General features: G+C 42.8%; 1 pseudogene; it reads right to left on the minus strand.

The window, feature by feature from the left end:
* The window catches only part of LOC132123904 (nephrocystin-3-like), a 32,717-nt pseudogene that overhangs the window by 1,272 nt on the left and 4,391 nt on the right, over positions 1 to 27,054 (minus strand).

Consider the following 27,054-nt stretch of genomic DNA (forward strand, 5'->3'; position numbering starts at 1 on the left):
CAGTGGACTGGGAAGTTTTTCAACAAAGCAGGTGGGTGAATTCTGAGAAGTTTCTCATCAGTTGGCAATAGAGCACTGTGAGGTTAACCAAAGCAGTGGCCACATTGGGGTGTTTAGGCCCGATACTCTTCTCTCGGATTTCCAGATCCAGTTCATAAAGGAGGCACCAGCCTATCAAAAAGGTCCACAGATTAATAAATAATATAAAAAAGACAAAAGCACACAAAGACAAACATTTCAGAATGAATGTATGCATAATCGTCACTTGATTGCTACATGTTCTGCAGAGCTGGTGAGTTGTAACCCTTTTCCTGTGGTTTCTCACCCTGCTTTTGTAAAGCATGACCAAGTGTTTGAGGGTATAGGTGAGAAAGGGATGATCTGAGGCAAGTACTCGTTTGCCGATGTCAAGGGCACTTTCATACAGCTCCTCTGCACTCTCATACTCTTTCCTCTCGCTGTGAAGCGCAGCTAGGTAGTTCAGAGACTGGGCACAGTTTGTGTGATCCGGCCCAGCACACGCTGGCACATCTCCAGGGATCGGGTCAAGAACATCTTTGCAGCACTAGGTTATAAAAAGCAACATGTTAAAATGCACTATATAATTGCAAATGGAAAATGTGTATTAGTAATAAAGTAATGATGTATAAGAAGAGTAAATTACAAAGTAATTTAAGAAAAATTTCAACGTACCATACATTTTAGGTGCCCACTGAGTGTAACACATGTAGAAAGACATTTTAATTATTTTTAAGACAAGGGTTGAATGAAAATAATAAGTTATTATATATGGTTGGTTTTAACAAAACGCTGAATGAAAATGCTAATTCACTCTCTAACAGTTGGTGGTGTTTATTGAAAATCAGAAAAATATTGTTAATCCTGGTTACCTCTGTAAGCAAAGCAGTGCTGAGCTTATATTTTGGCATTTGCATGAATCATTTGACTGGCCTATTTCAATGGCAGAACGACTCATTTATAATTGGACAGGTGCACTTTTAGAGTTTCATTCCCTAAACTGACGTGAGCATAAGTATTGGGACAACTGAACTTAAAGCAACCGTAAAAGTTTAAAAGCTAATATTTAGTTGCAAATCCCTTGCATGCAATCACAGCAGTGAGTCTGCCACCTATTGACATCACCAGACTCTAGGTTTCATCCAATGAAATGCTTTCCCCAGTGTTTAATATTTTTATTAATAATTTTCCATTTGTCTTGACTCCACAGCAGACAAGCAATTCTGTCATTACTGTTCCAATAATTATGGAGGGCACTGTATGTGTGTGTATATATATATATATATTACACACACACACACATATTTATACATAGATGTGTACTTGGGCTACACGATAAATCGTATGCGATATGTAATGCGCATCTTGTCAGTAATGCCAGTTCTGACAAGCTGTGCAAAACATGCGCAAAATATGATGGTAGTTTTGCGCAGCTTGTCAGTGAACAACGGCTCTGTGTAGTTAATGCTGCTCCATGTGAAAGCGTGCAGGTGATAGTGATTTAACGCTGGTTACAGAACCGGATTTGCTGACAAGATGCGCATTAAATATGATGTGATTTATCATGCAGCCCTACTGTATATATACTGTACATATACAGGTCCTTCTCAAAAAATTAGCATATTGTGATAAAGTTCATTATTTTCCATAATGTAATGATAAAAATTAAACTTTCATATATTTTAGATTCATTGCACACCAACTGAAATATTTCAGGTCTTTTATTGTTTTAATACTGATGATTTTGGCATACAGCTCATGAAAACCCAAAATTCCAAAAAAATCTCAAAAAATTAGCATATCATGAAAAGGTTCTCTAAACAAGCTATTAACCTAATCATCTGAATCAACTAATTAACTCTAAACACCTGCAAAAGATTCCTGAGGCTTTTAAAAACTCCCAGCCTGGTTAATTACTCAATACCGCAATCATGGGTAAGACTGCTGACCAGAAGGCCATCATTGACACCCTCAAGCAAGAGGGTAAGACACAGAAAGAAATTTCTGAACGAACAGGCTGTTCCCAGAGTGCTGTATCAAGGCACCTCAGTGGGAAGTCTGTGGGAAGGAAAAAGTGTGGCAAAAAACGCTGCACAACGAGAAGAGGTGACCGGACCCTGAGGAAGATTGTGGAGAAGGACCGATTCCAGACCTTGGGGGACCTGCGGAAGCAGTGGACTGAGTCTGGAGTAGAAACATCCAGAGCCACCGTGCACAGGCGTGTGCAGGAAATGGGCTTCAGGTGCCGCATTCCCCAGGTCAAGCCACTTTTGAACCAGAAACAGCGGCAGAAGCGCCTGACCTGGGCTACAGAGAAGCAGCACTGGACATTTGGACAAATTTTGCATGTCATTCGGAAATCAAGGTGCCAGAGTCTGGAGGAAGACTGGGGAGAAGGAAATGCCAAAATGCCTGATGTCCAGTGTCAAGTACCCACAGTCAGTGATGGTCTGGGGTGCCATGTCAGCTGCTGGTGTTGGTCCACTGTGTTTTATCAAGGCAGGGTCAATGCAGCTAGCTATCAGGAGATTTTGGAGCACTTCATGCTTCCATCTGCTGAAAAGCTTTATGGAGATGAAGATTTCATTTTTCAGCACGACCTGGCACCTGCTCACAGTGCCAAAACCGCTGGTAAATGGTTTACTGACCATGGTATTACTGTGCTCAATTGGCCTGCCAACTCTCCTGACCTAAACCCCATAGAGAATCTGTGGGATATTGTGAAGAGAAAGTTGAGAAACGCAAGACCCAACGCTCTGGATGAGCTTAAGGCCGCTATCGAAGCATCCTGGGCCTCTATAACACCTCAGCAGTGCCACAGGCTGATTGCCTCCATGCCACGCCGCATTGAAGCAGTCATTTCTGCAAAAGGATTCCCGACCAAGTATTGAGTGCATAACTGAACATAATTATTTGAAGGTTGACTTTTTTTGTATTAAAAACACTTTTCTTTTATTGGTCGGATGAAATATGCTAATTTTTTGTGACAGGCATTTTGGGTTTTCATGAGCTGAACGCCAAAATCATCAGTATTAAAACAATAAAAGACCTGAAATATTTCAGTTGGTGTGAAATCTAAAATATATGAAAGTTTAATTTTTATCATTACATTATATGGAAAATAATGAACTTTACCACAATATGCTAATTTTTTGAGAAGGACCTGTATATATGTATATAAAATAGTATATATATGAAATAGTACATAGCTTTTTTATTTATGTATGGTGCTTAACTCCATTGAATTTATTTTGCTGTTATGTACAGTATTATAGATAGAGAAATATTATAAATTTTTTGGTGCTTATGAAAAACAAAACAAATAAAACAACGTGCATCACACCCAAAACAGACTATTAAAGTCCTAGCAAGGCGCGGTGACAGGTTTGGTATATATGACACCATCTCAAACTTTGAGGTCTGCAAGAGGAAATACAAACCAAAAGAAATGGAGAGCAGATCTGAACTATCGAGGTCACTGATTGTGAATGATCTGCACCCAGATGTGAACAAACAAGAGCTGTGTGCAATATTTCACCCACATTTTCACCCCAATAACAGGCATGTAGATGAAACAGACCTGACTGAACTCATCGAGCAGTCATGTGGAAGAAGGCTTGCAAATACTGTAAAAAGCTTTGAGCAGCCAGGAAATATGTCCAAAATGATTCTGGAAAAATTCAGTAAGAAACTAAAATAATACTCAAAATGAATAGGAAACTGTCATTTGTATCGAGTAAGGTTGGATTTCACTTGTATATCTATTAAAACGTACTCGGTTACTAACGTAACCTCGGTTCTCTCTAGAAGAGGGAACGAGTACTGCGTCTTAGCTAAGAAGCTACGGGAAAAGTCTCTTTTCACGATACACTGAAGCAAAAAATTATCCTTAATTTTGAATTATTGTAAAGTGCATTTGCAGCAGCACACAGCCATAGGCGAGACGGCTCGCTCGCTCATTGGCTGCTCTGCGGCAACTGCATAAGCCTATCGAGCGCAGGCTGATGCAACATCAGACCAATGAGGGCGCTTTGCGCCCTCCATGCCACTTCCCGCCGAAATGGGTGTGGCCTAGCCCTATAAAGGGATCTCGAAAAGGCTGACTCACCTGATTTCCCGTAGCGTCTTAGCTAAGACGCAGTACTCGTTCCCTCTTCTAGAGAGAACCGAGGTTACGTTAGTAACTGAGTACGTTCTCTTACGAGAGTTCTCTCGTACTGCGTCTTAGCTAAGACGCTACGGGAACCCAATGTAAAGCGCCGTGCGTGCAAGGATCACACACACCAATAAACCTGGAAGCGACGCCCAGGATTTACAGTGCACAATCACCAGAGGGACTCACAGAGAGTCCTACAACAGGAGGGGGGGGGCCCTCCGTCCCATATCTAGCAGCGTCCGTAGACGTGGCAATATGACATCACATAATCAAGGCAAGGCCTGACCAATGTGGTAATGTGGGTCTTACGCAATACTGCCCATATAACAGTCGGCAGCGCATAGCTCTTGCGATCTCAGAGTTCCAATCAGGACCCTGATTCAACTATACCGACAGCAGCTTTGCTTGCAGGGCGGGAACCTCCAGGTTATAGAACCTGATAAATGTAGACGGCGAGGCCCATCCTGCCGCCATACATATATCCTGCAAGGAGATCCCACTAGACCACGCCCACGACGAGGCGACGCCTCTTGTGGAGTGTGCTCTGATGCCCAGTGGGCACTGAAGGCCCCTGGAAGCGTAAGATAACGCTATAGCATCAACTATCCATCTGGATAGGCTCTGTCTCGAAAACAGCCATTCCCTTGGAACGTCCAGTGAACTAGACAAACAGCTGCTCAGTCTGTCTGAAGACAGCGGAGCGAGACAAATAAGCTCTTAAAGCCCTAACGGCAAAGAAGACTCGAGTCTCCATCCTCTCCTGACACCGACAGGGCAGACAGGGAAATAACCTGAGCCCGAAATGGCGTGCTGAGGGATTTCGGCACATAACCATGCCTAGGTTTGAGTATGACCCTTGAGTCATTAGGCCCAAACTCCAAGCACGTCGGGCTCACCGAGAGCGCGTGCAGGTCACCCACACACTTCACTGAAGCGAGAGCCAACAAGAACACTGTCTTGAATGACAGACGTTTGAGGCTAATCGTTTGGATAGGCTCGAAAGGGGAACCTTTCATGGCCTCCAAAACCGTCGAGAGGTCCCATACAGGGACTGACGGAGGTCTGGGAGGATTCAGCCTCCTAGCTCCTCTAAGGAAGCGGATGACCAAATCGTTCCTTCCTATTGACTGACCGAGCGTTGTCTCAGAAAACGCTGCGATAGCCACCACGTAAACTTTGAGCATGGAGGGGGCTCTGCCCTTATCCAACAGCTCCTGTAGGAAGGAGAGAGCCTCCGTCACCTCACAACTAAGGGATGAACTTCCCCGAGCTGTGCACCAGCTGGAGAATACTGACCACTTCGAGGCATATAGCCATCGAGTCGACGGAGCTCTAGCCTGAGTTATAGTATTTAGCACTCCCACTGAGAGATCAGCGGGTAACCGTTGAGCGCCCACACATGGAGGGACCACAACACCGGTTGAGGGTGCCAAGTCGAGCCCCTGGCCTGTGAGAGGAGGTCCCTCCTCAACGGCACTGGCCACGGGGCAGTGCCTGCTAACTGCATCAAATCTGGAGACCATGGTTGGTTCTTCCAAAGTGGTGCTACAAGCAATACTGAGCATCTTGTTTCCCTCACCCGTTCTATCACCTGCAGAAGGAGGGCGACGGGGGCATAGAGCGGGCAGCGCGGCCACCTTTGTGACAGCGCGCTTTCGTTCTTGGAAAAGAACGCGGGGCAGTGAGCGTTTTCGTGGGACGCGAAGAGGTCCACTTCCGCCCTGCCAAATCTCTCCCACAGCAGCTGGACTGTCTGTGGGTGTAGAGACCATTCGCCCGTGGGAATGTTGTTTCTGGACAGTCTGTCTGGACCCAGATTCTGTAGCCCAGGCACATGAACTGCTCTCAGCGAGTGCAAGTTGCGCTGAGCCCAAACCAGGAGGCGTTCCGCCAACCTGTACAACCCTGGCGATTTATGTAGTACACCACAGACATATTGTCCGAACGGACTAAGACGTGGTGGCCCTTGATTCGGGGACAAAAGCGCGTCAGCGCGTTCTCTACTGCCAGCATTTCCAGACAGTTGATATGTTGGAGCTTTTCCCGTTCTGACCACAGGCCAAAGAACGGTCTGCCCTCGAGCAGTGCTCCCCATTCCGAAGTGGAGGCGTCCGTCGACACCATTTTCACTTTCGAGGAAGTCCCCAGGCTTACACCTGATTGGTACCAGTCGTTCGCTGTCCAGGGTTTCAAGGCTGTAACACAGCTCTGATTGACCTTGAGACGCAACTGACAGGATATCCACGCTCTGCGCGGTACTCGCGCTTTCAGCCAGAACTGCAAGGGGCGCATGCGGAGCAGGCCCAACTGAAGAACTGGTGATGCTGAGGCCATGAGACCTAGCATCTTCTGAAATTCTCTGAGCGAGAAGGTCGCGCCGCAGCAGAGAGAGCTCGCTGCGCGCTGAATGCCCAACGCGCGCTGTGGCGACAGCCGCACCGTCATGGAGCATGAGTCCAGAGCTATACCCAAGAACAGTATCGTCTGACTGGGGTTCAGCGAACTCTTCGTCAAGTTGACACTGAGACCAAGTTTCTCGAGGTGATCGAGTAAAATGGCCCTGTGTTCCACGAGCTCTGATCGTGATTGAGCCAGAATCAGCCAGTCGTCCAAATAGTTCAGCCCTCGCATGCCTCTGAGTCTGAGAGGAGCGAGCGCTGCGTCCATGCACTTCGTAAACGTAGGAGGAGCCATGGACAAGCTGAACGGCAGGACTGTATACTGGTATGTCTGGCCCTCGAAGGCGAATCTCAAGTATCGCCTGTGACGTGACGCTATCTGTATTTGAAAATACGTGTCCTTCAGATCTATCGACATGAACCAGTCTCCTCTGCGAATATGCGCGAGGAGTCTCCTGGTTGTAAGCATTTTGAAACTTTGAAAACGTTTCGCCAATGCTTTGTTCAGCTGTCTTAGATCCAGTATGGGTCTGAAACCCCCGTCTTTCTCTGGCACTAGAAAGTATCTGCTGTACAACCCCCCTTCGCTTTGAGCTTGAGATACAGGCTCCACAGCCCCTTTGCTCAACAGTTTTGATATTTCGGCTCGAAGTAGGTGTGCTACTTCTGTTTTGACCGTAGTTTCGACGCGCGCTAAAAAGCGCGGAGGGCGTCGAAAAAACGTCCGGGACACCAGAAATCACACCTTTTTCGGGAAATATCTAGGTAGCCGTGATAACGGTTTTTGTGTGCAGGCAAGCGGGCAACTGTACAGGCTTGTGCATTGCAAAAGACGCTGAGACAGTCACAATCCCTGGAACTGAAACAGCGGCGCGCTTGGGTGAGAGTTCGGCCGCGGCGTGACTCGTACACCGGCGCTTTCCTAGGAGTGCTAGGATGGCTTCGGGGCTTCCGGCCTCACCGTAATCCTCTGCCTTGGTCCCCGCAGCGCGGGGCGACGGCCGGTAGAGCGAGAACGGGGTCTCGAGCTGCGTTGCTGACGCTGTTGCGATGAAGCAGCAGGAGGCGGGGGGTGTGGCTGAGAGCTTTGCGGGGCCCGTCTAGCACGACTCGCTGCAGAACCGGAGCACTTCGGGAGGAAATGCTTGAATGCTTGCGACGCTTTCTAGTCCTCGACGAATCTCTCAACAAACTCGTTGACAGAAGATCCGAAGAGGCCAGCGAGAGTCAGCGGGGCGTCGAGGAACGCAGTGCGTTCAGACTCTGCCATGTCTGAGAGCGTCAGCCATAGATGCCTCTCAGCCACCGTAGTGGAAGCCATAACTCGTCCCATGGCCTGTGCAGCGGATTTAATCCGCGAGACAGATAGCCTCAGGTCCCATCTCGTCCAGCTTACGGAGGAGATCACCCTGGAATATCTGCAGCGTGGCCATGGTGTGTAGTGCAGACGCAGCCTGCCCAGCAGCAGAAAAGATCCACGCGAGCAGAGATGACGTCATGCGGCAGGCTTTAGATGGCAACACCGCTTTCGTCCGTCGTCCAGCAGAGGGCGGGCAAAGGTGCGTCGCTATCGCCTGTTCCACCGGCGGAAGTGTCTGGTAGTTCCTATTTTTAGCATCATCCAGTGTGGAGAATGCTAGTGAGACAGACGAACGAGTTCGCGCTGAATATGGAGCGTTCCAAACCTTTGCCACCTCTTCGTGAAGCTCAGGGAGAAATGGGGCGGGCTTTGAGTTCGGAGAAGTACGCTCATCCGAAAGGAAACTACCATCCAACCGGTAACGAGAGGGGGGTGCTGGTGCAGACCACTCAAGGCCGAGGCTCGTTGCGGCCAGCGTGAGCACTCGCATCAGCTCCTTCTCGATGTCAGCTCGTCTGTTGGGATTCTGAGCAGAAGGCGCGAGATCCCCGGAGCTCGCCCAGCCCTCACTGCCCGAAGCTAGCAGAGAGCACGTGTCCTCTTCCCCCGACGCGGCCCTGAGATAGACTTCCTCGGAAGACGCGCGGCAGACAGCGGGCGCTGACCATCGGGAAGCGATGCAGGGGAGGCCGGTGAAGCAGGGCGAACCGGCGAGCTCGGTTGAGCTGGAGACGGTTCCGGAATCCGCTGGAAGCGCAGCGGAGAATGCAGGCTCAGAGAAAAAAGCCAAGCGAGTCCTCAGAGTCACCATTGGCAACAGCTCGCAGTGAGGGCATCCGCCGTCAGCGAGCGCGACCGCTGCATGATCTTCACCCAGGCAGGAGACACAGATGACGTGACGGTCTCCCTCGCTGAGTGGGGCTCTGCACGAGCCGCAAGAAGGCATCTTTAAAAAGACGCAGCTCTTTTACGAGTGTGTGTCGCAGGGCGAACACACACAGGATAAAAGGAATTGAAAAGGATATGGGCGCCGGAGAGCGCAGCAGAAACAGCAGTGGAAGGCGGCGTTGCCCAGCAGCTTCAGGAATGGCTCGTCCCGCTGAGATGCTTATCAGACGGCGCGTTGCTTCTTCTCGTGATCAACGATGCGTGGGCTTCGCTAAAGAGATGAAAAATCAGGTGAGTCAGCCTTTTCGAGCTCCCTTTATAGGGCTAGGCCACACCCGTTTCGGCGGGAAGTGGCATGGAGGGCGCAAAGCGCCCTCATTGGTCTGATGTTGCATCAGCCTGCGCTCGATAGGCTTATGCAGTTGCCGCAGAGCAGCCAATGAGCGAGCGAGCCGTCTCGCCTATGGCTGTGTGCTGCTGCAAATGCAATTTACAATAATTCCAAATTAAGGATAATTTTTTGCTTCAGTGTATCGTGAAAAGAGACTTTTCCCGTATCGTCTTAGCTAAGACGCAGTACGAGAGAACTCTCGTAAGAGAACTGTTGACTGTCAAACCATTGATGAAAACGTATTACACTAAAATATTTTACTCAAGATTTAGGTGGTTTTCTTAATTCCCATGACTGCAAATCTGCATTGCACAATTCCAGAATTTCCAGGATGACTGGGGACCCTATGTCCTTTTGCAAATGTACTACTGTATATGAAAGGATGATTTACTCAGTGATTTACTTTTTTACTGAGATACTGTTTTATTTTCTCTCACTTCTTTGGAATCACAGTTCATTGAGTGGGACCAAAGGAGACACAAATGTGGCTAAAATTATTTGTTTGGTCTATCCAAAGACCAGTTTGTGAGTAGCAGCATTTACTGTGAATTAAGACACTGAAAACAGCAGACCATGAGCTGCTCGTGTGAAAATGAACTCAGTACCGCTTCACTCTGAAACATGCAGCAGTCAGAGTATCAGCATTTCATCTATTCACCAACACCAATTTGACACTTGCCGAGTATAACATTTTCATGCAAGGATTTACACAATTCACAATTTTCTTCCCAGGTCAGAAAATAAAGAAATACATATTAATACAGAAAAATCACATCCATTCAATATACTCAATAAGATATTCTTACTTCAGCTACTCACTGAAGAACCAAATGATTTTTTCTCTGTAGGATCCATTACATTTTTCCCCATCCAGGAACTCTTGGTTGACCGCTTCACATGCCTTGAAATGATACACAGAGAAATAACTGAGGTTAACTAACATGAAACTGACGGTGAGATGTGAAAAAAAAAAATTCACAGAACCATATTTAGCTTCATCTACAAAAAGCTTCAAAGTTACAGCTATGTCAGAGACATACACACCTGTGGGTGCTGAAAGCGAATGAGGCCACAGGTGTAGTTAATGATGATGAGTCTCTCCAGATTGTGGAGCAGTGAGGTGAGAGCAGGAAAACTCAGGTCTGGGATCAGCTCCAAAGCCTCAGATTCACTGATGAGGTTGTGACTGGTACATACCAGGCACAACAGCGACACGAGGAGAAATACAAATAAATAAGTTAAACTGTGTACTGTAGTTTTTTTTTTTAGTGATACTCTTCTTCAAAGTGGACAGGTGACCTTTTTCATGATGTGCTTTTCCTGATCAGTGCTGAGTGAGTATAGCACAACCTTCAGACACAGTCAATATAGTGATACTGTGTCTTGACACAACGCACACTGCTGTAAAAGTCTTCTCCAGTGTCCAGGAGGATCTGGATCTAACAGATTAAACATAAAAATGCTCAGACAAACATAATGTGTACTAATGAGAGATAGATTTTTTGGACTGGCCCACCTTGTCACAATTTATTATATATATATATATATATATATATATATATATATATATATATATATATATATATATATATATATATTATAAAATACATTATATATTTTTTTTATATTATATTATATTAGCATAATTTAACATTTAATATACATTACATATAATTGTTTTTGGTAAATATTGTATAATAACTGTTTCAATTTAAACCACGCCCATCTAGTCGCTTAAAGGCCGTGTTGCAGGGTAAATTTTTTTACGAATTTGTGCAATTTGCTTGATGGTAATAAACATTTAAACTGTTATCCATTGTATTTTATGTTGTTGGGTATCACAAAACGGAATATAATACGAAAAAGTAGGTACTATCTTACCGCGGTCTCCTTTCCCCCATAATGCATTGCATCACGTCACGTTGGGGAGAGAATTTACCAAAGCCCGCCTTGAGAGCATTGAGAGTGACTAGAGAGACGAGTAGTAGACGAGAGTATTCAGATAGCGCAGATTATAGATAAATAGATAAATACATAGATATATATATAGATAGATAGACTACATATATAGATAGATAGACAGACAGACAGATAGATAGATATCGACCAACAGCGACCCAAACGCACTCACTTGCCTACAGCACAAGCTTTTCAGCGCAGTTTCCATGGGACAGCACCGCCCACACAAGCACCTGCCAAACACAGCGACACACGAGCGGCTACGTTTGCAACAACATTTTCACCGGAGGAAGAGATAAACGCTTAGAAACGTCCATATAGCTAGCATGATGCTTTCTATTTCTAGATGACAAAGACAACGTTTACCAGTTCTACGACACTATGACACTCGTTACCGGTACTTATCTGGGTTAACTTCATGATCACTGCCACTAGATATAAAGTAACGTTGATTTTTCAATCGGTGCTACTCAATGACAGTAAAATAAATAATATATATATATATATATATATATATATATGTGTGTGTGTGTGTGTGTGTGTGTCGTTATTGTGCACTGCTGCTCGTAGACTAGCTCCAGTGCTCATTGCTGCGATGCTAAACGATAGCAACTCACCAGGACACTTCACCAACTCTCCACTCATTCTCCTCGGACCATGCATTTAATAAGCTTTGACGGACATCAGTTCTTGGCAATTCCTCATTTGCCCACTCACGTCTGGCAGGTTCGAAATTACACAGCTGCAGGTCATCATACATGTTGGCTCTTGCCACCTCTTCCTCATCCCAGTCAGTCGCTATAACGTTAGTTCTGATGCTGCGTTCCAGGCAGGTTTTTGAGCTCGTAATCACTATTTCATACCACAACTAACGACTTTGTACCGTTCCAGGCAAGTTACGCCAAACTTTCTGAGTGCAAGGAATTGTAACTAGATAATTTTTTTTATTGCAACGGTACATTGACCTAAAATCGTTTTTCCAACGTGTTCCACTTGCATAAACACGTATCCGTAGGCAGTATTATCCGTAGGGCTGTCATTGTTGTTTCGTGTGCTGTGTGACCTCGGAACTCGGAGTACATCGATCTAGTACGAGACACGAGTCCACGGGTGGGAAGTCACGAGTTTGATTGCCGTTCCTGTGCACTTTCACGGGTTTAAGGTTGGAAAAACACGTGTTACGGGTTGCCTGGAACGCGGCATCATACTAGACTGAGGCTACCTTTCCTCGACTTCTCCCCAACGTTACGTCATCGCCGAGTTGCATAAAAAAACCGTTAATACCAAAAACTTAAAAAATAGGTCTTTAAGACTATTTTTGAGACATTTTAAAAATGATATACATATCTTGAGTGATTTATGTACCCATTAATAGAAAGTGGTGGTTAACCTGCAACATGGCCTTTAACATAAATGTGTCCGTTTCAAAATGAACTGATAGCTTGTGACTGGATAATGTCACTTTTCATTTATATTGTATATACATTTATATACTAGCACTTATACCTTTTCTTGTTTATCTTATCCTTGGAAAAAAAATGGGTTCTGTGCTAGACTAACTGAGACGTGTCATGACACTTGTATATTGTTATTCTCTTGTTGATCTGATTGCTTCTATTGTTCTCATAAGTCACTCTGGATAAAAGCATCTGCTAAATGATTAAGATATTGCAATTATTGTACAATAAATCAAAAAAAAAAAGAAGAAAAAAAAAGAAAAGAAAGAAATTGGGGCAATAAATTAAATTATTCCACTGTATCAGTACAGCACTCAAAGAAAAAGTTGCTCTCACACATTACAATCTCAAAACACACACAGACATACACAGAGACCTATAAATACAAACAAGGAATTTAAACAGGCATAAACCCACAAACATTACAAATGTACAATCCACTCACTCACACATCTACTTACTGTGTAATGCGTCTTGATAGTGGTGAGATAGAGCACAATGCATGTTGCAGCTGAAAGGCAATGTCTCTCCAACTACTTTTCCTGTTTGCAAGCAGTACAGAATGATACTCAAACTCACACTTATTTATTTTTTTATTAAATGCTAAAGTGGGCATTTCAACTTTATAATGCACACTCTGACACATGGATATTTATTTTAAGATCTGATTACATGCCATTTGAAACCACATTGTCTGTGTGTGTGTGTGTGTGTGTGTGTGTGTCTACACAAACACACAGACAAATATCTATTCCCCAACAAATATCTAATAAACAACATTTATTATTTCTAGTGCTGTCAGTCGATTTAATAATTAATTGCCAAGTTTTTACATTTAGCTTTATATTCCAATAATTTCATTTTCAATCTTCAAATTAATGTAGAAACCACAGAACTACAGCATATTTTTAATATTTGTTTAATGGCTTCTTATTTATGACTGAAGGTGGATATAACTAATACCAATATGAATACGGATACTGATGTCTCTATGAAATAGTTTTTTTATTTTTTATTTATTCTCTAATATTTAATAATTGGCTATTGAACATTACAATATAAGTGAAAGCTATCAATTTGAACATTTATTTGGCTTTTAAAAAATAACAACATCGTTTAAATGAAATTAAAACAAAATTCACATAAAACCAATATAATAAATGTCATATTTAGCTACCCAGGCCTTTCAGCAAGTAGAAAATATACAGAAATTGCATATAATTTCTGTTCCGTTTAGTTCGTTAATGCGTTCATTTTGACAACACTACTTATTTAATTGATCCCTAATGAAAGATATAAATACCCTTTCCTTATAGAAAAAAAGCAGAAAGTTTCTGCTGAAATTACAGAAATTTTAGCATTATGTAAACAGTTGATGACAAAATGTAAAATAAATTACTAAGAACTCCCACGACTAAATTTAGGTGTTTAGTTTTGTCTTTACCAGCACAGATCATTTAACATGAGCGCAGACAAACACACCACAGCCCAATGAGGAAGGTTATTTGAGGAAGTGTTACCTGTATTTGGTCAGTGAAGTCAATTATGATCTTGCCGTTGTGACATGCAGACAGCCAGCGTGGGAACTCCTCAAATATCTTAGAAGGGTCCATCGAGAGGCAGGAAATAGACCAGAAATGCTGGAGCAGCTACAAGGATGATTGGGAACGAGAATTTGTTTAGAGGAAAGTTCTAAGTATTGTTAACTATGCTTGAATTGTTTTTATAAAACCCTTTACGTGACTTTTACGTGTCTTTTTACTTATGAGAAACTATTCAGACATCAGCACCAATATACAGGTAAACTCTGTGCTGTCAGTCATAGGAAATAACCTTTGAAAGCTATGCCGGTGTCTTCATCCACTTGGATGAGGAGAAGCGCTTTAGTTTCACTAATCTGTCCATTCTGATAGAAATTTTTTTTTTACTTCTGAGTGACAGAGAAGGGGTTGATCACACAGAATAGGTTATTGCTCTCAAAAACATGAGTCACATATTAGGTATAATACTGCAGTTACTATAGTACGCAATAGTAACGACACAGGGAAATAGTCAGGAATCCGTCTGCAAGTGTTTCCATAGAACAAGAAGTGGCACTTCAGTAAACAGTATGAGGATTGGCCTAAACCAGATTTCTTACAGCAGAGCATTCTTCCCTTGTAGTTGCTTCATACCGGTAATTCTGTTCTTTGTTGACACATAGCATGATTTACTGGTAGTTACAATTTCTCTTACCGGAAAATACTTTTTGTGTGAAAGGTCTTATGACTTATGGGGCAACAGTTCAGCATGAGTTCATGAAGTCTAGATCTAATGTATGTAATGCCGATGTTATAGCAACCAGGCCAGGTCAAATCTCTAGTATAAAAGTGAAAACAGTAGAGAGAAAAGGTTTACCAAGTGCTGTTTTATAGTTAAAAGATCACTGTAATAATTAACAACTGTAAGACCTTGTGAATCTATACAACTCTGTTCTTTCACAAGTTTGGGCTTTTTGCATAATAGTGGCATAACAAATTTTAAACCCTGGATTAAGGCTACTTTAAATGTAGGGTTAAACCAGGGGTTTTCAAACTTGGGTCCATAGACCCCAACGGGGCTGCAAGTGTCTAGGTGTTTTAGGGGGTCTAGGGTTTTCTAGGGTTCAAGGGTGTTTTGTGCATAAAATTTGAGTGAGCAATTTTGTTTTTATTTTTATTATTATGTATTTTTAGGGTTGTTAAGATTAGTTCAAACTGAAATCATATTGATTGTTAAAAAAGTAAATTAAAATTTTACTTATACAGTGGAGAACAACATAATATTTTCAAAATTTCAAGTTCACTGTTTAGTCCTATTTGAAATGGTCTAAACAGTTAAACAAGGGCAGTTTTCCGGCATATTTCATGAATTAATTGTATTCGGAAACACATTTAAAAAACTTAAATTAGATATTTAAAAAAGAACTCTGATCAATATTAGAGAACGCTTACAGATACCTTCAAGTTATTGGTGTTAATCTGGCACCTGGGGCTAATTTCCTTAATTATATGACAAACCCTATTCAACTGCCATCATTCCTCTAATTTTCACTGAGATTGCAAGATGGCGGGATCACTAAGGTGACTGAAACCCCGTGACAGGAGGTTGTCCATATGAAAGCCAAAAGGATGACCCTTTCAGACATTGCAAAATAAGTTGGTCATTCCAAATAAGTGATTTATAGACTATTGCAGCTTTGCAATGACATTAATTAATTCAAGAAAGGCAGATTTTTTTTTTCATAAGACAAATGCAAGAGAGGACAGGATAATTAAGAGATTCTCAATGGGTAATCGGTTCAACACTGCAGCTGGAATTGCTAGCCAGTTGAATGCTGAACAAGGTAAGGATCTGTTTAAGAGAAGTCGGACTGAAAGATGCCTTTGCAATGACCAAGCCTCTCATCAGCAGAAATAATCAAAAGTCTAGTGTTAGTTTTTGCTGTATTTGACTTGTCAGTCGTTTGGGTGGCTCGCCAATGTACTGTATTTCCTTTATACATAAAATAAGCAAGTTTGACCAAAGTTCTTGTGGGAGGAGGAATTTATTGAAGGTTGTAGTGTAGCAGTTCTTTGTCAGCAATGTCAGCACATCTTCCTTCAAACAATCTTAACCCAACGTTCTGTCTGAGAGACCAGGGGCCTCATTTATAAAGCGTGCGTACGCACAAAACGGGGCTGGAAACGTACGTACGCCAGTTCCCACGCAAAGGTTGTGATCTATAAAAAACAAACTTGACGGGAGAATGTGCGCACCTTTAAGCAAACTTTGAGCCGTGCGTACGCACATTCTGGAGACAAAGGGAATTGGCGACACCGATGGTGAGGTCGTGAACTGAAGTTAGATTGTAGAAAATAAATGTGAGAAGAACGATTATAAGAATGAATGACATTTAATTTTCACTCCATTTCATACGTTATATCCACATTATCATGAAGATTAAATCCAACAGTGTTATTTGTGCCGATTGTTTTAGGCTATATACATCTAGTAAAATCCAAACGTAATTCAAAATGTATTAAAAGTAAAATAAAATAATAATCAGCGCTGCCTTACAGTCACATTGTCCACAACGGGAGCACAGGAGGACATGGCGCGATACATGTGATAGCCAACAGAATAGCATGAAATACCCTTTTATTAGAGAACTGCAGAACACAGTGTAAAAAGGAAATATTTTCCTTAATGTACATAGCCTATATCATAAAATGTCAAAGTCTGCAAATACAGTCATGAAGCACAATCGCTACTCATCATCGGTCCTAACTATTACGGTGTTCATTACAAAACCGTCAAGAAGCATGTGTTCACTATAACATTTTCGTCTTAAATTTTCGCCCACAAATTAATTAAGTGATTTTGTCAAGGTGTTAACGATCAGTCTATTTGCTAGAAACATATAAATTCTCCGGTGACCCGGGTATGTAATGCTTCATGATGGCACTCCTGGCACTGTTGGAGGATTACGCTAATGGCAGAATAAGGAGAGAACGAGTTTTCAGGGACCATGATGATTTCCTGGCCCATGATGATGACTGGCTAATAAGCCGATTTAGATTCCCTAGAGCTGTGCTCTTGGATCTATGTGCTGAATTGGGTCCAGTATTAGAGAGGGCAACACGCCGGAACCATGCCATCCCAGTCCAAATACAAGTCCTCACCACTCTGGGGTTCTTGGCAACCGGCTGTTTCCAGCGGGAATTGGCAGACAGGTAAATTAATAATATAAAAAAACTATAAGTAATCCTCAAATTTGTCTCTAAGACCTTTTTGCATATGAAATAATTCTATTGGAATCTATCATCTCACCCTATAGGTCTGGTATATCACAGCCGTCCCTGAGTGCCATAATATCTGTCGTTTTAAATGGTATACTTAATATGGTTAGTCGATACATCAGGTTCCCCTACACTGTGCGAGAACAGGCCGAAATTAAAACGCAATTTGCAGCAATGTCTGGTTTCCCAAATGTAATCGGCGCAATTGACTGCACTCATGTTGCTATAAGGGCACCATCTGAAAATGAATTTGCTTATGTTAATAGAAAGCATGTGCATTCTATTAATGTGCAAATCATATGTGACTCCAACATGACCCTCACAAACATTGTGGCACGCTGGCCTGGTTCAACACATGATTCCTTTATCTTGACACATAGCAGTGTAGGGAACAGACTAAATGCAGGCGCAGTACGTGATGGCTGGCTTCTTGGTGAGTTTAACAATATTAAAAAGTAGAAACTGTAACAATTTTGTTTTTAATATAATTATAACCTGCAGGCGACAGTGGCTACCCCCTGAGACGCTGGCTCCTCACCCCATTTTTAAACCCGCAGAGCGCAGAGGAAACTCATTATAACGAGGTCCACTCTCGTGCCCGCGCAGTTGTGGAGCGTGCCATCGGCATCCTGAAATGCAGATGGCGTGCTCTGGATGCCTCGGGTGGCAGACTTTTATACCATCCAGCAAAAGTGTGCAAGATTGTCAGGGCGTGTGGTGTTTTGCACAATATAGCACTGAGAAACGGTATTCCTCTCCCTCCTGATCTCCCTACACCCCAGCATTACGACCCCGAGCCACAGCCCCCTGGCCGACAAGAGGGATATCAACGAGGTGCAAGAATCCGTGAGGATGTCATGCGGCGTTTGTAAAGAAAGACAAAACTCAAGGTTCATGTTTTAACTGCATCTTTTAATGATTGTGCAATTTCTTGCATCACTTCTCTCATCTGCCGTAGCTCATCTGCAACCCTGTTGACAGCGTTTATTGTCTCTCGCTGTAACTGCAGGACTGCGTCAGTGAGTACCCGACCACTTTTGGACGTGCCAGACGCAGAAGGGGCACTGCTTTGAGCCGGACGCTGTGCATCTGCATCTGAGAACCCCTCACCCTGAACCTCCTGTTCATTTACAGCTTCAGACTCCGGAAGGACTGGAGGACAAACAATTGGCAACATTTATCCATTTATCACCCCACACACTCAAATGTACAGCGTTAATGATTAAAAATCGGTTTAACCTTGCTCCTCTGTGGTTTCAGTCACGTCAGTGTCTCCCTCCTTTTCCGACACAATACCACACACGCTGACCTCCCCAATTATAGCCGCGATTTTGCTGTCCACTGATGTGAGATCAGCTGTACATGGGCCCCCACCAGTTGCAGCCACGCTCTGGCGGTGGGAGGACAGTTTTCTCTTTGCCTCCACCTTGAATGAATGAGAATCTTTATTTCACATATTTTGCATACTGTAAGCACATGTAAATAAAACTTTTTGAAAATCAATATTGCTATTTATATAGGTATATAGCCTAATAAAACACAAATGTAATATGTTGGTAAAAAAAAAATTTGTATACCTTCAGGTCGGACCATTTTTTCTTTAATTCTGCAACTGTCCGTTCTGTCCCACTGACACAATTGACGGCAGAAGCAATACTTTGCCACTCGCACTGCTTCTTTTTATTAGTGACCCCACTGCTGTGGCCACCAAATAACACAGTTTTCCGAGCCTCCACCTCCCCTACAAGTGTTTCAATCTCAGTATCTGAGAAATTACGTTTTTTTCCTCTTTTCTCACCTGTCGCCATTATTAAAATTAGGCTAACAGAAATGCACGTTTTCACTTTCTTGGATTAATTAATTGGCGGGTCGCATGCCAGTTTTCCAGGTATATATGGGATTCCACTCTCATTTACATGCTGATCAGCAATCATGAGGTGATTTGCATTGACTATTTATGGTTAAAAATGGGCGTGTACAGGGCGGGATATGAGGCTGGTTCACGTACGCACATCTGCGGGTGATCTGTGATTTATAAAGGGAACATTGCGTACAGGTGTGCGTACGCACGGTTTTATAAATCGGAATATTTTTTGGCGTACGCCATTTTTGGCTTTTGGGCGCACGTAAACTTTTAGTAAAGATCCTACGCATAGTTTTATAAATGAGACCCCTGACCTTATAGCTGGAGAACAAATATGTGACAAACAATACAATAACACCCCATGGGGAGCAAATGATAGTGCAACCTCCTGATGACCTGATGGGACCTCTCCCATGGACAGCCCATGATACATTGACCTGATGCCGCTAATGGGCTAATTATATGGGCAATTTGGGTCACACTTTTGTAAATAGAGTGTGAGTTGATCACATCTGAGGCACAGTGACAATGTTAATGCATCTGAATTGAAGTAAACATAATCTTTCACTAAGCTCACCTCTGCTGAAGAGAATGTTGTGTGGAGAGAGCCTAACTGGTCCAAAGTTCACTTTAGTGATGAGAGCAAGTTTAATGTATTTGGGTCAGATGGGAAACATTATTTTCAGCGTCAAACTAGGGAAAACCCAAAGCCCAAGTGCGTAAAAAAGGTCAGTGAAAGGTGGAGGAGGAAGTGTCATGGTTTGAAGGATGTTTTCTGCAGCAGGAGTTGGGCCTCTTATACAGCTACATCCCTTACAAAAAATATGTTTATTCAAGTGTGCCATTAGTATACTTCTTTTATACTAAAAATAGGAAAGTATGCTTTTAGTTTACTTTTTATGTAATTCTCAGAAACAGAAGTATACTTAAAATTACATTTAATATTCTTGACTTATACTTACACCTGTAATCTAAAATGATCATCTGACATGAAACAGCATCAAAACTTTAACGTTATGCAATAAAATGTTGACCACTGAAGTAGTAATTACTGTCAAGCTTTGGGGTGTTGATCGATTCCTCTACGTTTTGATTAACATTCTGAATCCAATTCATAGTCTATTTTCAGCTTTTTGATCAAAATGTTATTTCTTTATTTTTTATGAAACTTTCTCTAAAGTGTTTAAAAAAAGAATGCATGATTCTTTCTTCGGATGTTTTGTATGTTCAGATATTCATATAATAAAATATATGTGAATTAAAACATAAATAGGGACATATTAGTATACTTACAGTATGATGTAAAGTTCACTTGAAGAAAACTTATGCGTATACTTGCAGTATAAAATTACTAAACTAGTAGTTTACTGAGACTACTTTAAATTGTACAAAGTATTTAATTAGTAAACTATCAGTAAACCTATAAGTTCACTTTTAGTATAATTACAGTACAAACTACAAACATAGAAGTAAACTAGCTCTGGACTCAAAGTTTGTTAGTTATACTTAAAGTATACTTAAAAGTATACTTTTATATACTAGAAAGTGAGCCAATTTAGTCCCAAAGAGTATTGAAACAGTACACTTACAAGTATACTACTAGAACACTGATATTTGTATATTTGCTACATAAAGTATACTTAAAAATATACTCGAACTTTACTTAAGTATTCTTAATAAAATAAACTTGAAGTATACTACTTTTTGCTAAGGGATGACAGGGTGAATGCAAATGTTTTTCAGAAACTTCTCCATCATCGTGTGGTACCTTCAGCCAGAAATTTACATTTGGTGTGTGCACAAATAGTCAAATATTCTATTCTAATAATTATTAGAAAAAAAATAAAAACACCATTTAAATTTTGCTAAAATGCTGCTTTGCTGACCATAAATGCAGTGAATACCTGATAAATTGTTACCAGACTAAGGCTGTGTATCCACCAAAGCATTTTTTTTTAATTTTCAAAGTTAGCTATATAGACCAAAACCACTTTTTGTGCAAGGCTGTAAACATGTTTTTTTTTCTTCTGTAAAGTTGAGCATTTTAACATGGGGAGTCCATAGACGGGTTTCCACTGTCGGGTCAAAAGCGGGCGTACCTTTGTATGCCAGTCGCGTTTTCACTCTCACTTCCGGTCCTTGGTTTTGCTGCTTCCTCAGGGCCAACGGCCAAGGTTTTTTGGTGCGATGAAAACCTTGAGCCAAAGCGGGTCAGCTGAGACTAGAGGAGTGGTTAGAAACAAAGGCGGAGTTTCTCTGCGTCTGGAGAGCGTCGTCGCCGCAGATCATTTCAGAAAGCTAACAGCTATAACACCAGCATTAAAAACTTTTAAAAATAAGTTGTGCTCAAAACTTACTTTCAGTCAGCAGCGAGTGTTTAAGATAACATGATCTGATGTGGATTATAATCACCATAAAAGGCAGAAATATTTATAAGCGATGCAAAAGACTATGCCAGGTAGGCATTAACATTTCCATAGTAAACATGGTAAATGTGACCACATGAAGAAATCAGACGTCAGCTTTTTATTCTCTATCACAATCGTGTATTTATTTAGTAACATATTTTAGCAGTTTTGGCCGTCTCAGAGTCCTGATCTAAACCCAACTGAAAATATCTGGAAAATCTTTGGAGACAAAGTTATGGTTGAGAAACCCACTACAGTTACTGAACTATGGAAGAGACTGGAAGAAGAGTGGACAGAGATCACACCAGCGCAGTGTGAGAAAATAGTGATGTCCAGCAGCCGCAGATGTGCTGAAGTCATTCAAAGTAAGGGCCTCTAGATTTCCTAATAATTTCTGACAGTTGTAACCCTCCAAAATCTTAGTTATAATCTTTTTTTGTGCTACAGTGGTAACGGTTCTCTAATTTTGATCACTGTGTTTTCACAAACTATAGGTTTCTGTTGAAATGACTTGGGTATTTTGTCTGACATGTTATTAGAACAGTGGAATACCTGCATCTAATATTCCTTCAAATTTTGAGCAATGAAGATTAAGAATATTTTAGAGAAAATCAAGTATTTGTGGATTGTTCTAAAATGTTTATATCTACTTTACATCTAAGGTTCCTCTAAAGGTGAATAAAAACTATTTATAAAAACAAAAAAGCACCAGGATTTAACATATTATCTTTTAATAATTTTGCAGAGAACTTACATATCATTTACTCTGTGAAAATTGACCTACATAATTATTGTGTGATGATACCTAATATTTAGATTTAAGTTGAAACAACCATTTAGCAAGCAAAAGTGATTTGCCCGATCCAGGTGCACCAGATACCAGCAGCGGTGGGATGGGTGGAGGGGCGGCTACCGTGTCATTGAGTCGGTCAACATACTGTAAAAAGAAACGATGAATTTACATTGAAGCATTGAATTTACACATTTCCTGCCATTCATATAGGCTAGTTAATTCAATATTTGGTTAATCTGATAATAAACATTTTAGCTATCAATATGTGTGTAGTACTTTCAGTTATCATCTAATCTGGAAGCAGTGCCACAAGCCTGCTGGAACGCCTCAATCTGCTCCTGCTCATCATGAAGGTCCCACAGCACATCACCAGTCTTCCTCTTCTCTCTCCTCCACCACTCCACTGTCTTCTAACACCAATCCCAACAACTCGTGAAGAAAGAGAGAAAAATCTTGAAGAAATGTCTCTTTCTGTTTAACATCATGCATCTCTTTAAGATGTTCCTCTTTCAGAACCTGAAATGGTTAACCACATTCTGACAAAGGTTATATTTTTACACAAAAGCTCAGGTTACTTTTAGTGTTAGGAAGGTTTTTTGTTGTTGTTGTTTCTGTTTTTTACTCCAGTGGTTGGGTCAGTTTTACCAACAGTAGAATCAATAGTTACCCACTTCTGTATTTTTCTGTTCCAAACTGGACTATCAACAGTCATTTTCAGTTGCCAGTCCACTGAGGCTGCTCCTACTTTATTTCCATGTAGACCTAAAAACCTATTTAATTTCACTGTTAATCTATTGCATATATTATTTTTGCTGTAATTATTGTCAAACATTAAGCAAATATATTGGCTGACAATGATAAGCAACCCTGCTTGCATTGTTAGTTTAACCCAGTATGTGTGCTGCCCAGTATAAAGCTCTTGAGCCCAGTCATATCTCGGTTGCATGATCTAAGAACACTATGCACAAACTACAAGCATGCTATTAACACCAACATGTGTGTCAGTGTGTGTAACTGTTTGATCATTCTTTCAAGTTGAGTGAAGATAAGAGCAGCGCCACCCTCTACAGACCCTGCATGATCCACTACCTGCAGAAAAAAAGAAGCAAAGAATTATTCATCAAAAATAAAGAGTCAATGTGAACTATACACTTCACAGTATCTTTTATGTTTAGAAATTCATTTTTTGACATTTGTTTTTACTAATTTAGATATTTTTTATGGTCTCCTCAATCTGAGTGGTTCAAAGCCTGGTAAGATATTCAATAATAACTTAATTAAAAGAAAAACTTAAAAATGACCACATACAGTCAAGATGTGATCCTTTTTCTAAAAGTGTAAGAGGGTTAAATATTGCCACCACAAAATGGTGCTATCAAGTCAAAGTCTAATATATACGAAACCTCACAGTACTATATATGAATCTAAGAAGAAACATAAAAGAAGAATTACTAAAAGAAAGAATTCTTTTAAATTCTTAAAAGAAACTTTATCACCCAGAGAAGCTTCAGAAAAACCCATGAAACCCTTTTCACATTTTTAGGATCTTCATAAAAACTTTTAGAACTTTCAGTAGAATTAAACCCATGTAAATCATTTGAAATTACTTTAAGTTTGGCACTCTTGTCAGCCTTGTTAACTCTCTCCAGCAAGTCTCTAGTGGATGTACTGAGGGTAGACGCTTTTCTGTCACCAGTTCGCAAATAGAGCAAGAGAGGCCGAGAGTCTGGAGTTTTCACAAACGCTTCCTCCACATCCTCTACAACACAACTAAAACACATTCATGTGATTCATAGCAACAATAACATGATAAAAAGTAAGACACAAAGATAAAGTATCACCTGGACACTGAAGACTTGAGAAGCAGCACACACAGAGCTCCTCCCGATCTCCTGCCTGCATTCAGCAGCATACAGAGCGGCTTTCTCCTCAGGAAATGACATGTTCAGGTAGAAATTACCCAAATCCTCACAAAACCTCTGCAGCCTCAAAGAATTTGTTTGAAAGAGAGAGACAAACTGATGAAAAGTGCTAAAATGTGAGAATGCATGCATTTGTTACAGATCACTCGGGAGGCTGAGGAGTAACAGACAGAAGTGTTTATTAATAGACACAAGCAGAGGAGCAGGTAGTGTTCGGTGGAGTGATGAATGGATCCGTGAGAGCTGGGTGAAGACGTCAGAGGAGGGAGGTGAACCACACACATGCACACTGGGGATCTTGATCTTCGGAGAATCGCTGGAGAGAGGTAAGTAGAGGAAGAGTTAGTCCTTTGAGTTAGCACACAGGTAAGACCTTGTCTCGAAAGAGACCGGACGCTGATTGAGTGCGTGTGTGTGGTATTTATGGTGCCGAGGTGATTGGGTAATGATGAGGGTCAGGTGGAAGTGCTCAGTACTCAGGTGAGGGCGTGCATTGTGATTGAGTGGAGGTGGAACCTGGCGTGTTTGTAACAGTACCCCCCTCCCCACGGCCCACTCCTAAGGTCCAAGGACCCCGACGACGTGGTGGAGGTCCTCTTCCCCTGGGAGCTGGTCGGTCAGGATGATTGGAGTGGAAGGTGTCTAGTAAGTTAGGATCCAGGATATCGTTGCGTGGGACCCAGGAACGTTCCTCTGGACCGTATCCTTCCCAGTTCACTAGATATTCCAGTTGTCCACCAATCCACCGGGAGTCCAGGATGTCACTAACTTCATAGGCCGCGCCGTCGTCTAGGAGGAGTGGAGGGGGGGCATCGGTTTCGCCAGGTTCTGTGGAGGGACCAGGGGAAGAGTGGAGGTTGGTAGCCAAGTACGCACTGGAATGGAGTGAGTCCGGTGGTAGGTTGACGAAGGGAGTTTTGTGCTTACTCGGCCCACCCAACGAACTGACTCCAGGAGGTCTGGTGGCCGTGACAGAAGGTATGGAGGAAGCGTCCAATCTCCTGGACCTTCCTCTCCGTCTGCTCGTTCGACTGGGGATGGTATCCGGAGGACAGGCTGATGGCCACACCTAGGAGTGAGTGGAAAGCCTTCCATACCCGGGAGATGAACTGGGGACCTCGGTCCGAGACGATATCCTCTGGGATGCCGAAGTACCTGAAGACATGGTTAAATGACAGCTCGGCTGTTTCCATGGCCGTGGGCACACCCTTCAGGGGGAGAAGATGACAGGATATAGAAAATCTATCCACTATGACAAGAATGCAGGTATTATTATCTGAATGAGGAAGATCGGTGATGAAATCCACCCCTAGGTGTGACCACGGGCGATTGGGAACGGGCAGAGGATGGAGCTTGCCTGATGGAAGATGGCGAGGGCTCTTGGATATGGCGCAGCTTGTGCATCCGTTTACCTACCTCCTGACATCCGAGGCCATGTTGGGCCACCAGAAACGTTCCTTAAGCAACGAGAGGGTTTCATTGACCCCCGGGTGACCAGTGCCAAGAGATGTGTGAGCGGAGTGAATGAGTGGAGTGCGCCGTGTCCTGGGAATATACTGATGTCCCGGTGGGCAACCCGGCGGGGTGTTCGTAGTAGGATCGGTAGGAGGAAGGGTCTCTGCAGACCAGGTAATAGGAGAGACGATGACCTTTTCTGGAAGAATGGTTTATGGTTCTTCGAGATTCTCTTCGGGGGCGTGACACCGGGACAGGGCGTCAGCCTTTACGTTTTTCACCCCTGGGCGATATGAGATTGTAAAGTGGAAGCGGGTGAAGAATAACGCCCAGCAGGCTTGTCTTGGATTTAATATTTTGGCCACTCGAAGAAGCCACTCGAAGAGGACCAGAAAGGGGTGTTTGGCTCCCTCCAACCAATGCCTCCATTCTTCTAAGGCCAACTTGATGGCCAACAACTCCCGGTTGCCGATATCATAGTTGACCTCCGCCGGGTTGAGTTTCCGGGAGAAGGCGCATGGGTGGAGGCGACTGGGATTCCCCTGCTGCTGAGAAAGGACCACGCCCACTCCGGTGGTTGAGGCGTCGACTTCCACGACGAAGGGTCGGTCGGGGTCGGGATGAACCAGGAGTGGGGTGGTCGTAAAGGCCTCTTTGAGGGTGAGGAAGGCCTCTGTGGCGGCAGGAGAGATTTGGGTTTGTTACGGAGGAGACTGGTGAGAGGGCTGGTGATGGTACTGAAGTTTTGGATTAACCATCTATAGAAGTTGGCAAAGCCAAGGAACCGTTGTAACTCTTTGATGGTGGTAGGAGTGGGCCAATCTCTGACGGCATTTACCTTCCCTTCGTCCATCTGGATGCCACTGCTGCTGATGTTGTATCCAAGGAACTGCACTGAGGGCTGATGGAAAGAGCACTTTTCGGCCTTGAGATAGAGTTGAAAGGCCCTCAGGCATTGCAGGACCTCTGCAACGTGGCGTTCTGCCAGGCTCCGGGAGTATATGAGGATATCATCTATGTATACGAGGACGAACTTGTGGAGGAACTCCCAGAGCACCTCATGGATGAAGTCCTGGAAGACGGAGGGGGCGTTAACAAGTCCATACGGCAACACGCAGTATTCATAGTGGCCAGTAGGGGTTATGAAGGCTGTTTTCCACTCGTCCCCCTCTCGTATCCGGATGA

Source organism: Carassius carassius, chromosome 42 (assembly GCF_963082965.1).
Source record: "Carassius carassius chromosome 42, fCarCar2.1, whole genome shotgun sequence".
Taxonomy (NCBI): Eukaryota; Metazoa; Chordata; class Actinopteri; order Cypriniformes; family Cyprinidae; genus Carassius; species Carassius carassius.